The sequence below is a fragment of the Anolis sagrei genome, chromosome 11, assembly GCF_037176765.1.
Source record: "Anolis sagrei isolate rAnoSag1 chromosome 11, rAnoSag1.mat, whole genome shotgun sequence".
Classification (NCBI taxonomy): Eukaryota; Metazoa; Chordata; class Lepidosauria; order Squamata; family Dactyloidae; genus Anolis; species Anolis sagrei.
In genome coordinates, this window is record NC_090031.1 from 2379000 (window position 1) to 2393691 (window position 14692).

Sequence of the window (14692 nt, forward strand, 5' to 3'; positions counted from 1 at the left end):
ATTATTATTATTATTATTATTATTATTATTATTATTATTTATACCCTACTTTATCCCTCCCTGAAGGAGACTCAACGTGGCTATGTACCTATTATATTATTATTATTACTACTGCTATTATTATTATTTATACCCCATTTTATCCCTCCTGAAGGAGACTCAAAGCAGCGATGTACCTATTATATTATTATTATTACAACTGCTATTATTATTATTATTATTATTATTATTTATACCCCACTTTATCCCTCCCTGAAGGAGACTCAAAGCGGCTATGTACCTTTTATATTATTATTATTACTATTGCTATTATTATTATTATTTATACCCTGCTTTATCCCTCCCTGAAGGAGACTCAGTGGCTATGTACCTATTATATTATTATTATTATTATTATTATTGCGATTGCTATTACTATTATTATTATTATTATTAATACCCCACTTTATCCCTCCCTGAAGGAGACTCAAAGCGGCTATGTACCTATTGTATTATTATTATTACTATTCCTATTATTATTATTATTTATACCCCGCTTTATCCTTCCCTGAAGGAGACTCAAAGCGGCTATGTACCTATTATATTATTATTATTATTACTATTCCTATTATTATTATTATTATTATTATTATTATTATTATTTATACCCCACTTTATCCCTCCCTGAAGGAAACTCAAAGCGGCTATGTATTATATTATTATTATTACTATTCCTATTATTATTAGTATTTATACCCCGCTTTATCTCTCCCTGAAGGAGACTCAAAGCAGCTATGTACCTATTATACAGGGTTAGTCAAAATGAATAGGCCAATAAGAAAATTAATTTTAGACGAATGTATGTTTATTGTAACCAAACTACAGCTACGTATCGGCAGATAAATTATCAAAGTTTTGTCTCACCTTCAGAGATGTTCGATATGGGCGCCCCGTGTGACACGGCAGACGTCCAAGCGATAGTCCAGTTCATTCCACATCCGTTGCAGCACATCCGACGTAATGGCATCGAATGCAGCACATATGCGCTGTTTTAAGTCGTCCAAGGTCAGCGGTAATGGAGGTCGGAACAATGGAGGTCAAATTGCTTTACCCACCTCGCAATGGAATGTCGATGAGGTGGTTCCTTGCCATACTTGGCTCGAAATTCTCGCTGGACCGTAATTACTGACATTGTTTTAGCAAATGTCATCACACAAAACGCCTTCTCTTTGCCTGATTCCGCCATTTTGAAAACAGCGACTCCTAGCGACGCCTAGCGGCATTAACGTACATGTGTGTTGCTCAAAAAAAACTTTGATAGTTTATCTGTCGCTACGTAGCTGTGGTTTGGTTACAGTAAACATACATTCGGGTACAATTAATTTTCTTATTGGCCTATTCATTTTGACTAACCCTGTATTATTATTATTACTATTGCTATTATTATTATTATTATTATTATTATTATTATTATTATTTATACCCCACTTTATCCCTCCCTGAAGGAGACTCAGTGGTTATGTACCTATTATTATTATTATTATAATTATTATTATTATACCCCACTTTATCCCTCCCTGAAGGAAACTCAAAGTTGTTATGTACCTATTATATTATTATTATTACTATTCCTATTATTATTAGTATTTATACCCCACTTTATCCCTCCCTGAAGGAAACTCAAAGTTGTTATGTACCTATTATATTATTATTATTACTATTCCTATTATTATTAGTATTTATACCGCACTTTATCCCTCCCTAAAGGAGACTCAAAGCAGCTATGTACCTATTATATTATTATTATTACTATTCCTATTATTATTAGTATTTATACCCCGCTTTATCCCTCCCTGAAGGAGACTCAAAGCAGCTATGTACCTATTATATTATTATTATTACTATTCCTATTATTATTAGTATTTATACCCCACTTTATCCCTCCCTAAAGGAGACTCAGTGGTTATGTACCTATTATTATTATTATTATTATTATTATACCCCACTTTATCCCTCCCTGAAGGAAACTCAAAGTTGTTATGTACCTATTATATTATTATTATTACTATTCCTATTATTATTAGTATTTATACCCCACTTTATCCCTCCCTAAAGGAGACTCAAAGCAGCTATGTACCTATTATATTATTATTATTACTATTCCTATTATTATTAGTATTTATACCCCACTTTATCCCTCCCTAAAGGAGACTCAAAGCAGCTATGTACCTATTATATTATTATTATTACTATTACTATTATTATTATTAGTATTTATACCGCACTTTCTCCCTCCCTGAAGGAAACTCAAAGTTGTTATGTACCTATTATATTATTATTATTACTATTCCTATTATTATTATTATTTATACCCCACTTTCTCCCTCCCTGAAGGAGACTCAGTGGCTATGTACCTATTATTATTATTATTATTATTATTATTATTATTATTATTATACCCCACTTTATCCCTCCCTGAAGGAAACTCAAATTGTTATGTACCTATTATATTATTATTATTACTATTACTATTATTATTAGTATTTATACCCCACTTTATCCCTCCCTAAAGGAGACTCAAAGTGGCTATGTACCTATTATATTATTATTATTATTACTATTATTATTATTATTTATACCCCACTTTCTCCCTCCCTGAAGGAGACTCAGTGGCTATGTACCTATTATTATTATTATTATTATTATTATTATTATACCCCACTTTATCCCTCCCTGAAGGAAACTCAAAGTTGTTATGTACCTATTATATTATTATTATTACTATTCCTATTATTATTAGTATTTATACCCCACTTTATCCCTCCCTAAAGGAGACTCAAAGTGGCTATGTACCTATTATATTATTATTATTACTATTACTATTATTATTATTATTTATACCCCACTTTCTCCCTCCCTGAAGGAGACTCAGTGGCTATGTACCTATTATTATTATTATTATTATTATTATTATTATTATTATTATACCCCACTTTATCCCTCCCTGAAGGAAACTCAAATTGTTATGTACCTATTATATTATTATTATTACTATTACTATTATTATTAGTATTTATACCCCACTTTATCCCTCCCTGAAGGAGACTCAAAGCGGCTATGTACCTATTGTATTATTATTATTACTATTCCTATTATTATTATTATTATTATTATTATTTATACCCCACTTTCTCCCTCCCTGAAGGAGACTCAAAGCAGCTTGACACAAAAAAAATCGGCATACGATATAAAATATACACACCACTATGCAAACATTAAAACAGAATTAAATATTAAGCAGCATTTTAAAAATTCATAGTTGAAATCCATTAAAAGAAATTCAAAGTTCAAAATGCGAGGTGAGGCTGACTGAAGAGTCTGACATTTGGCTTCTGTTCTTTCCAATTACAATCAAAATCCAGCATAATGTGAAATGACTGGAAAGTAAACAACAACAACAACAACAGCAATGTCCTCCTCTTAAAACCAAACCCTGAGATTATTTAGACAACAATTGAAATTAGAGTTTGCTAGAAGAAATAATCTAAACGAGGACAATGGAGGCAGACTTTTCGTGACGTTCTCTCCCGCTTTGCTGTGTGAAGAAGACGACTACTTTGGGTTTGGAGGCCCAAGGCGCCCTGGCTCTTCCTTCAGAAAACGGCGGCCATCTTGACCTTCCTCTCCTAACCAATCACAACAAGGCAGGTCCTGGAAGGTTACAGGTTGGAAGGCAGAAAACAAATCTAATTCTTCACCACTCTTACTCTTATGCTGATGATGGTGCCATCACCGCTCAAGCAGGGAGCTTTGAGACGGTAGAACAGAAGCTCTCCGAAGCTCTAGGTGCTCTTACTGCCCATTAGAGCTTGTACCATCGATGCTTAACATTGACCCAAATGACCAGCCACTGCCAGAAGGGACAGAGAGTTTCATCTATGCTGATGATGGTGCCATTACCACTCAAGCACAGAGCTTTGAGACGGTAGAACAGAAGCTCTAGGTGCTCTTACTGCCCATTAGAGCTTGTACCATCGATGCTTAACATGGACCCAAATGACCAGCCACTGCCAGAAGGGACAGAGAGTTTCATCTATGCTGATGATCGTGCCATCACCGCTCAAGCAGGGAGCTTTGAGACGGTAGAACAGAAGCTCTCCGAAGCTCTAGGTGCTCTTACTGCCTATTAGAGCTTGTACCATCGATGCTTAACATTGACCCAAATGACCAGCCACTGCCAGAAGGGACAGAGAGTTTCATCTATGCTGATGATACTGCCATCACCACTCAAGCACAGAGCTTTGAGACGGTAGAACAGAAGCTCTCCGAAGCTCTAGGTGCTCTTACTGCCCATTAGAGCTTGTACCATCGATGGTTAACATTGACCCAAATGACCAGCCACTGCCAGAAGGGACAGAGAGTTTCATCTATGCTGATGATCGTGCCATCACCACTCAAGCACAGAGCTTTGAGACGGTAGAACAGAAGCTCTCCGAAGCTCTAGGTGCTCTTACTGCCCATTAGAGCTTGTACCATCGATGCTTAACATTGACCCAAATGACCAGCCACTGCCAGAAGGGACAGAGAGTTTCATCTATGCTGATGATCGTGCCATCACCGCTCAAGCAGGGAGCTTTGAGACGGTAGAACAGAAGCTCTCCGAAGCTCTAGGTGCTCTTACTGCCCATTAGAGCTTGTACCATCGATGCTTAACATTGACCCAAATGACCAGCCACTGCCAGAAGGGACAGAGAGTTTCATCTATGCTGATGATCGTGCCATCACCACTCAAGCACAGAGCTTTGAGACGGTAGAACAGAAGCTCTCCGAAGCTCTAGGTGCTCTTACTGCCCATTAGAGCTTGTACCATCGATGCTTAACATTGACCCAAATGACCAGCCACTGCCAGAAGGGACAGAGAGTTTCATCTATGCTGATGATCGTGCCATCACCGCTCAAGCAGGGAGCTTTGAGACGGTAGAACACAAGCTCTCCGAAGCTCTAGGTGCTCTTACTGCCCATTAGAGCTTGTACCATCGATGCTTAACATTGACCCAAATGACCAGCCACTGCCAGAAGGGACAGAGAGTTTCATCTATGCTGATGATCGTGCCATCACCGCTCAAGCAGGGAGCTTTGAGACGGTAGAACAGAAGCTCTCCGAAGCTCTAGGTGCTCTTACTGCCTATTAGAGCTTGTACCATCGATGCTTAACATTGACCCAAATGACCAGCCACTGCCAGAAGGGACAGAGAGTTTCATCTATGCTGATGATCGTGCCATCACCGCTCAAGCAGGGAGCTTTGAGACGGTAGAACAGAAGCTCTCCGAAGCTCTAGGTGCTCTTATTGCCCATTAGAGCTTGTACCATCGATGCTTAACATTGACCCAAATGACCAGCCACTGCCAGAAGGGACAGAGAGTTTCATCTATGCTGATGATACTGCCATCACCACTCAAGCACAGAGTTTTGAGACGGTAGAACAGAAGCTCTCCGAAGCTCTAGGTGCTCTTACTGACTATTAGAGCTTGTACCATCGATGCTTAACATTGACCCAAATGACCAGCCACTGCCAGAAGGGACAGAGAGTTTCATCTACACTGATGATCGTGCCATCACCGCTCAAGCAGGGAGCTTTGAGATGGTTGAACACAAGCTCTCCAAAGCTCTAGGTGTTCTTACTGCCTATTACAGGGAAAACCAGCTGATCCCTAATCCATCTAAAACACAGACATGTGCCTTTCATCTCAAGAACAGACAAGCATCCCGAGCTCTGAGGATGATGACATGGGAAGGAATCCCACTTGAGCATTGCAGCGCACCCAAATACCTGGGAGTCACCCTGGACCGTGCTCTGACCTACAAGAAGCACTGCCTGAACATCAAGCAAAAAGTGGGCGCTAGAAATAATATCATACGAAAGCTGACTGGCACAACCTGGGGATCACAACCAGACACAGTGAAGACATCTGCCCTTGTGTTTTACTACACATGCCCAGTGTGGAACACATCTCACCACACTAAAACAGTGGATGTGGCTCTGAATGAGACATGCCGCATTATCACGGGGTGTCTGTGTCCTACACCACTGGAGAAATTACACTGCTTAGCCGGTATTGCACCACCTGACATCCGCCGGGCAGTGGCAGCCAATAGTGAAAGGACCAAGGCAGAGACATCTCCAGCTCATCCCCTGTTTGGGTATCAGCCAGCACGTCAACAACTTAAATCAAGACATAGTTTTCTTAGATCTACAGAGACAAAAGAAGCCAATGGGATTTTGGCCTGCATCAAGAGGAGCCTAGTGTCTAGATCCAGGGAAGTCATGCTCCCCATGCTCTATTCTGCTCTGGTTAGACCACTTTACCTGGAATATTGTGTCCCATTCTGGGTACCACAACTCAAGAGAGATATTGACAAGCTGGAATGTGTCCAGAGGAGGGCGACTCAAATGATCAAGAGTCTGGAGAACAAGCCCTATGAGGAGCAGCTTAAGGAGCTGGGCATGTTTAGCCTGAAGAAGAGAAGGATGAGAGGGGGTATGATACCCATGTATAAATATGTGAGAGGAAGCCACAGGGAGGAGGAGGGAGCAAAATTGTTTTCTGCTTCCTTGGAGACTAGGGTCTGGAGAACAAGCCGTATGAGGAGCGGCTTAAAGAGCTGGGCATGTTTAGCCTGAAGAAGAGAAGGATGAGAGGGGGTATGATACCCATGTATAAATATGTGAGAGGAAGCCACAGGGAGGAGGAGGGAGCAAAATTGTTTTCTGCTTCCTTGGAGACTAGGGTCTGGAGAACAAGCCGTATGAGGAGCGGCTTAAGGAGCTGGGCATGTTTAGCCTGAAGAAGAGAAGGCTGAGAGGAGATATGATACCCATGTATAAATATGTGAGAGGAAGCCACAGGGAGGAGGAGGGAGCAAAATTGTTTTCTGCTTCCTTGGAGACTAGGGTCTGGAGAACAAGCCGTATGAGGAGCGGCTTAAGGAGCTGGGCATGTTTAGCCTGAAGAAGAGAAGGCTGAGAGGAGACATGATAGCCATGTATAAATATGTGAGAGGAAGTCACAGGGAGGAGGAGGGAGCAAGCTTCCTTTCTGCTTCCTTGGAGACTAGGATGCAATGGAGCAATGGCTTCAAACTATAAGAGAGGAGATTCCACCTGAACATGAGGAAGAACTTCCTGACTGTGAGAGCCGTTCAGCAGTGGAACTCTCTGCCCCGGAGGGAGTGTGGTGGAGGCTCCTTCTTTGGAAGCTTTGAAACAGAGGCTGGCTGGCCATCTGTCAGGGGTGCTTTGAATGCAACATTCCTGCTTCTTGGCAGAATGGGGTTGGATTGGATGGCCCATGAGGTCTCTTCCAACTCTAGGATTCTATGATTCTATGAATTTAGCAACACTTTAAAGTCATGTCAACGCAAACAGCGGTGAAGAATTAGATTTTGTGTTTTTCCCTCCAAAATGCAACCTTCAGAGACCTTCCAGGACCTGCGATGTGGTGATTGGTTGGTGAGAGGAAGGTCAACATGGCCGCCGTTTCCTGAAGGAAGAGCAATGGCGCCTTCTGATTCTTCCCCAAGGCCTTCTTCACACCGCTACGCTGGAGAGGTAATTGTTGTGGTTTTTAACAAAAGAAACCTATCTATCTATCTATCTATCTATCTATTGAATATTATTCTTGACCAATATCTAATATTTCGCAGGAGGAGGTAGGAGAAAAGGCAATGCACATTGTTATGGTTATGATATCTCATTCTTAATTTCTATTACTTATTTTCATGACGGAATGACTGAATGTATTTAAAACTGAATGTATTCAAGGCAATGTACATAGTTATAGTTATGATATCTAATTCTTAAATTATATTACTTATTTTCATGACTGAATGTATTTAAAACATGACTGAACGTATTTAAAACTTCATATATTATTTATTTATTTATTTATACATACTCCGCTTTATCCCTCCCTGAAGGAGACTCAATATGACAGGCCTGGGCCAACTTTGGCCTTCCCTCCAGGTATTTTGGACTGCCGCTCTCACAGTTACGACCCTCTGTCCATTAGTCAATTATTTCCAGGATAAAGAAGAGGAACAACTGAGGAGGAGCACCCATAATAATAATAATAATAATAATAATAATAATAATAACAATATAGGAACAACTGAGGAGGAGCACCCATAATAATAATAATAATAATAATAATAATAATAATAATAATAACAATATAGGAACAACTGAGGAGGAGCACCCATAATAATAATAATAATAATAATAATAATAATAATAATATAGGAACAACTGAGGAGGAGCACCCATAATAATAATAATAATAATAATAATAATAACAATATAGGAACAACTGAGGAGGAGCACCCATAATAATAATAATAATAATAATAACAATATAGGAACAACTGAGGAGGAGCACCCATAATAATAATAATAATAATAATAATAATAATAATAATAATAAAAACAATATAGGAACAACTGAGGAGGAGCACCCATAATAATAATAATAATAATAATAATAACAATATAGGAACAACTGAGGAGGAGCACCCATAATAATAATAATAATAATAATAATAATAATAATATAGGAACAACTGGGGAGGAACACCCATAATAATAATAATAATAATAATAATAATAATAATAATAATACACCCATAATAATAATAATAATAACAACAACAACAACAACAACAACAACGAAAAAGGAGACAGAGGGCCTGATTCTGGTAGCCCAAGAACAAGCCATTCGAACCAATGCCATCAAAGCCAGAATTGAAAAGTCAACGACAGATCCCAAATGTAGACTCTGCAAGGAAGCAGATGAAACAATGGATCCCATCCTCTGCTGCTGCAAGAAGATCATGCAGACAGACTATAAGCAGAGGCATAACACCGTTGCTCAGATGATCCATTGGAACTTGTGCCACAAATACCATCTGCCTGCCACAAAGAACTGATGAGATCACAAGCCTGAAAGGGTTACAGAAAATGAACACGTCAAGCTACTCTGGGACTTCCGGATTCAGACTGACAGAGTTTTGGAGCACAACATTCCTGACCTCACGATCGTGTTAAAAAAACAAAGTATGGATCGTTGATGTCGCAATCCCAGGTGACAGCAGGATTGCAGAGAAACAACTGGAAAAGCTGACACAATATGAGGATTTGAGGATCAAACTGCAAAGACTCTGGCACAAGCCAGTAAAGGTGGTCCCAGTGGTGATCTGGGGTTTTTTTTTTTTGTCGTGTCAGGAGTGACTCCTGGTGTGAGAGAATGGGCCGTCTGCAAGGACGTTGCCCAGGGGACGCCCGGATGATTTGATGTTTTTATCATCCTTGTGGGAGGCTTCTCTCATGTCCCCGCATGAGGAGCTGGAGCTGATAGAGGGAGCTCGTCCGCCTCTCCCCGGATTCGAACCTGCGACCTGTCGGTCTTAGTCCTGCTGGCACAGGGGTTTAACCCACTGCGCCACCGGGGGCTCCGGCACTCTGGGTGCAGTGCCTCAAGACCTTGGCCTGCTCTTAAGCACAATCGACGCTGACAAAATTACCATCTGCCAGCTGCAAAAAGCCACTCTACTGGAATCATTACAAATTATTCGAAGTGTCCAACGCATGATCCAATACAACAGCCCGCAGAGTATCTGCTGTGGACTCATCTTGTTGTGTTTCAAAGAAGAAGAATAAACAACAACAACAACAACAACAACAACAAGCATATACATCTCATTTGCTGTGACATACTGTGTTTTTGTGACAGTAAAATAATAACTTTATTTTTATACCCCGCCACCATCTCCTCGAAGGGATACGGGGCTGCTGACAAGGGGGACAAGCCAGCGTTACAGATGAAAACAGCATTAAAACCAATAAAACAAAAACATAGAACAACATCTTAAAACAATAAGGCTGAGATAACAGTCAAAGCTGGGATCAGGCTCAATTAAGTGCAACGCTTCCGAATTGGAGCCAGTGGAAAGTGTGGAATAAAATGAGGGATACCCTTAAAATGTGTCAAGTAACCAATTGGTGGACCAGAAATGAAGTGCATGGTTTAGGGTAGGAATGAGATAGTTCTCTGGTGAAACTGCTTAATCAAAGGCATGACAGAACATTCAGGTTTTTAATTCCTTATAAAAGATGGACAAGGTGGGGGCCTGTCTGATCTCTCTAGGGAAGGAGTTCCAGAGCTGGGGGGCCACCACCGAGAACCCTTTGGGTTCAGTTGCATAATCCATTATAGATCCATCTAATAGTAGCATTGCTCAGCCCACATTTGACTAGGTTGCTTGCATATTCCACTACTGGACAGCTCTTACCATCAGGTTGTTCTTCCTACTTTTAGATGGAAGCTCTTTCCCTGCCGTTTGAATCCATGGCTCCGCTGTGTCACAGTCTCCAGAGAAGCAGAGCCTTAGTTTGAGGACCTCTTGTCTATTATAGTCAAAGAAAGCTCCTTTTTACAAGGTCTTCCCATGCCGGACTTGCTCTTCCACATTTTTGTCTTAATCCTCTACCTGACGATGCCCTTTTTGGAAGTATTAGCATTAGGCAGATAGGGAAGGATGGGCGGAGAAAGGCAGACTGCTTGCAACTGCAGTAAACATTGCAGTCAAGCTTGAACTTTATGGGAAAGTATAGGATTCTGCTCTAGAGGATCCTACTGTTAAGGTATGTGTGCTTACTTACACGAGCGAAGTCAGGCGCATGGTTCGGGGGATCTTCTCCTTCGTGGGGTGCCATGAGACGGCGCCAGTCCCGGCTGCAGGTCCACCCTTCTTCCATGATCCAGCTTGGATGCAAGGTCCTTCTTATCACATCATCACTGCGGAAGAAGAGGTGGAGGGACAAGTCTTGTTGGAGAAGATAACAACAACAACAACAATTGTATTCCCCGAGTTACAAACATCCAACTTACACCTGACTCCTGAGACAACAGGAAGTGAGAGGAATCTACCCTCAGAAGGAAGGGAAATCCACTCCTGGAAGAGTTATTACCATGGGGAAAAGGGTCTCCATTGATGCTTTATCCCCAACTCTTGTTTCCACAATAATAATAATAATAATAATAATAATAATAATAATAATAAACCTTTATTTGTACCCCGCTACCATCTCCGGCCCCGTTTACCTCTCCGAACGTATTCTCCCCTATGAACCATCAAGATTAACTAACATCTCCCCAAGGGACTCAGTGCGGCTTACATGAGGCCAAGCCCGCAGTACATCAATAAAACGAAGGCAATAACAAAATAATCAATACAAAACAGTAAAATAAATCTCAAAACAAAAATAAACAATAACATACAAGCATTTAAAAACCTATGGATAGATAGATACATACATACATAGACAGACAGACAGATATTTGGACTAATAAATCATCGATTTGCACTGATAGATTCTGGACTAGAGAGAGAGAGAGAGAGAGAGAGTTATTTGTGCTTTAGATAAATGGAAAGGATATATATTTGGCATGGGCAAACTTCAGCCCTCCAGGCTGCTGGCTGTTAGGAATTGTGGGAGTTGGAGTCCAAAACACCTAGAGGGCAAACATTTTCCCATGCTATAGACATATATATATATACACACACACACACATATGTATGTGTTACAGTGTGTTTTCCTAGAATAAGGAAACCCTAAGCAACATGTCCCTAATCGCACTTTACTAATGATCTAGGATTGTGTGCTCGCTCCATCTCTCTCCAAATACCTACCCTAGTTATATGTCACCTTGTCATGCCCAGCATTTTTTTTAAAAAAATTAATTATTACATTTGGCCCTGCCATAGGTTTTTAATGCATCGTGGTGTTATTGTTATTGTTTATTGCTTTGTTTATGAGTTTATTTATTGTCTCTATTGCTGTTGTTGCTGTTTTTACTGATGTATTTGGGCTCCGCCTCTTGTAAGCCGCACCGAGTCCTTCGGGAGATGGTAGTGGGGTATAAATAAAGGTTTATTATTATTATATTATTATTATTATATGTACACAGGGGTGGCTCAACCCATTACGCAAAGTAAGCATTTGCAGTATAGTTGATTTTGCCCAGGAGCGCTCTTAGAGGAAAATAGACCTTGACATATGTGAGTTGTAGTTACTGGGATGTATAGTTCACCTACAATCAAAGAGCATTTTGAACTCCACCAATGATGAAATTGAACCAAATATGGCACACAGAACTCCCACGATGAACAGAAAATATATATCGGTGATTGGTTGGGGGCAAAATACTGCTTGCTTACCATTGAAAATTACCAAGGGCCGCCTCTGTATGTACATATATGTATGTATATTTGGCTGGAGTTACACTGTAAACATTCAGTTTAAGGACAAAGCTACAGAACCTATCTTGTTCGTAACTCAGGGGCTGCCCCATTAGTGCATGCAATGCCATGGCCGGCTGTGATCTGTCACAGACACCAAGCTGCATTGTGACCTTTGACCCACTATATATCATAAATCATACACATACATACATCCCCCTATGCCAGTGTTTCTCAACCTGGGGGTCAGGGCCCCTGTGGGGGTCGCGAGAGGGTGTCAGAGGGGTCACCAAAGACCATCAGAAAACATAGTATTTTCTGTTGGTCATGGGGGTTCTGTGTGGGAAGTTTGGTCCAATTCTATCATTGGTGGGGTTCAGAATGCTATTTCACTGTGGGTGAATTATAAATCCCAACAACTACAACTCCCAAATGCCAAGGTCTATTTTCCCCAAACTCCAGCAGTGTTCACATTTGGGTACATTTGGACTCAAACAATGGTCCAGATCCACCATTGCTTGAGTCCACAGTGTTCTCTGGGTGTAGGTGAACAACAACTCCAAAAACTCAATGTCCACCAGACCCTCCCAGTATTTACTCTTGGTCATGGGAATTCTGTGTGCCAAGTTTGATTCAATTCCATCATTGGTGGAGTTCAGAAGGCTCTTTGATTTTAGGTGAACTATAAATCCCAGTACCTCCAACATTCCCAAATGACAAAATCAATCACCCCCAACCCCACCAGTGTTCAAATTTGGGCATATCGGGTATTTGGGATTTGAAAATCCATCCTGCATATCAGATATTTACATCATGATTCATAACAGTAGCAAAATGACTTGTTATGATGTAGCAACAAAAACAATGTGATGTGGCGGCAAAAAAAGCCAATGGGATTTTGGCCTGCATCAAGAGGAGCCTAGTGTCTAGATCTAAGGAAGTAATACTACCTCTCTATTCCGCTTTTGGTTAGACCACACCTGGAATATTGTGTCCAATTCTGGGCACCACAATTCAAGAGAGATATTGACAAGCTGGAATGTGTCCAGAGGAGGGCGACTAAAATGATCAAGGGTCTGGAGAACAAGCCCTATGAGGAGCGGCTTAAGGAGCTGGGCATGTTTATCCTGAAGAAGAGAAGGCTGAGAGGAGACATGATAGCCATGTATAAATACACAAGAGGAAGCCACAGGGAGGAGGAGGGAGCAAGCTTGTTTTCTGCTTCCTTGGAGACTAGGACGCAAGGGAACAATGGTTTCAAACTACAAGAGAGGAGATTCCATCTGAACACGAGGAAGAACTTCCTGACTGTGAGAGCCGTTCAGCAGTGGAACTCTCTGCCCTGGAGTGTGATGGAGGCTCCTTCTTTGGAAGCTTTGGAACAGAGGCTGGATGGCCATTTGTCAGGGGTGATTTGAATGCAATATTCCTGCTTCTTGGCAGAATGGGGTTGGACTGGATGGCCCATGAGGTCTCTTCCAACTCTTTGATTCTAGGATTCTAATGTTATGGTTGGGGGTCACCACAACATGAGGAACTCTATTAAGGGGTCACAGCATTAGGAAGGTTGAGAAACACTGCCCTATGCATAACCAAGTAGGAATCCATGGCCTGGGTCTGTCCCAATACATCTTCTGCAAACAAACAAACATATCATTTTGAGAAAGGCTAGGCCAGTTTGGTTAGAAACTCACCTTCTGATGGAGAACCTGGAGATGAAGAGACAGGAGCGGATGCAGGAGCCTCCCAGAGGGCTCAGTGGGGCCGGTGGAGAGGATATGTGCGCATGGGCAACCCCAGCAGCAGCGCATGCATGCCACGGCCACAGCCGGCCGGGATCTGTCACAGACACCAAGCCGAATGCCCAGGCCAGGAAGCCCAAGAGGCCGGGGTGGAGGGGAGGTTTAGCTTGGCAGCTCAGCTGAGGTCCCTCCTCTCTCTTCCCTTGGCTGGCTGGCCCATCTCACACCAGAAGGAGATGTGGGGAAACCTCTGGGATGCAGGCAAAGCGCATCCCTGGGTCCTAAAGGCCCTTCAGTTCCCTCTCTCAGAGCCCACCCTTCTTTCCTCCTTATGGGCCCTGATTTGGCTTCAGCTGTTGGAAAACATCTCAGGGAGGGAGGCCTATGGGAGACCAGCTGCTGGATGCTGGCAATGTATGCGTATGCGTCAGTGAAAGCCAAATGCTTGGCTTTCCCTTTAAAAGCACTTTAGAAAATTGGGGGGGGGGGGGGGGGATAACAACACTCCAAATCCCAAAATCCTTCAGCCAGCATGGCTCCCGGCCAAGAGTGGCGGCTTATCCTGATCCGCCCACAAGCCGAGGCCGGCCTGGCCGTCCAGCAGCAAAAACATTTAGCTGATTAGGAAATCTCCATTACCGAGCCCTACAAGCACCTTACCAGAACCAATGATTGC

General features: G+C 41.6%; 1 protein-coding gene across 2 annotated transcripts in view; it reads right to left on the reverse strand.

Annotated features, from left to right (window-relative positions):
• The window catches only part of ST6GALNAC6 (ST6 N-acetylgalactosaminide alpha-2,6-sialyltransferase 6), a 28540-nt gene extending 14125 nt beyond the window's left edge, over positions 1-14415 (reverse strand). The window contains exons 1-2 of one of the 2 annotated variants that reach the window (XM_067471763.1): positions 13969-14415; positions 10695-10830 (exon numbers count right to left, since the gene is read on the reverse strand). The gene's annotated coding sequence lies outside the window, so the exon portion shown is untranslated. The remainder of the gene's footprint in view (positions 1-10694; positions 10831-13968) is intronic. The other variant, XM_067471764.1, reaches the window with a different exon arrangement.
• Between the last annotated feature and the right edge of the window lie 277 nt (positions 14416-14692).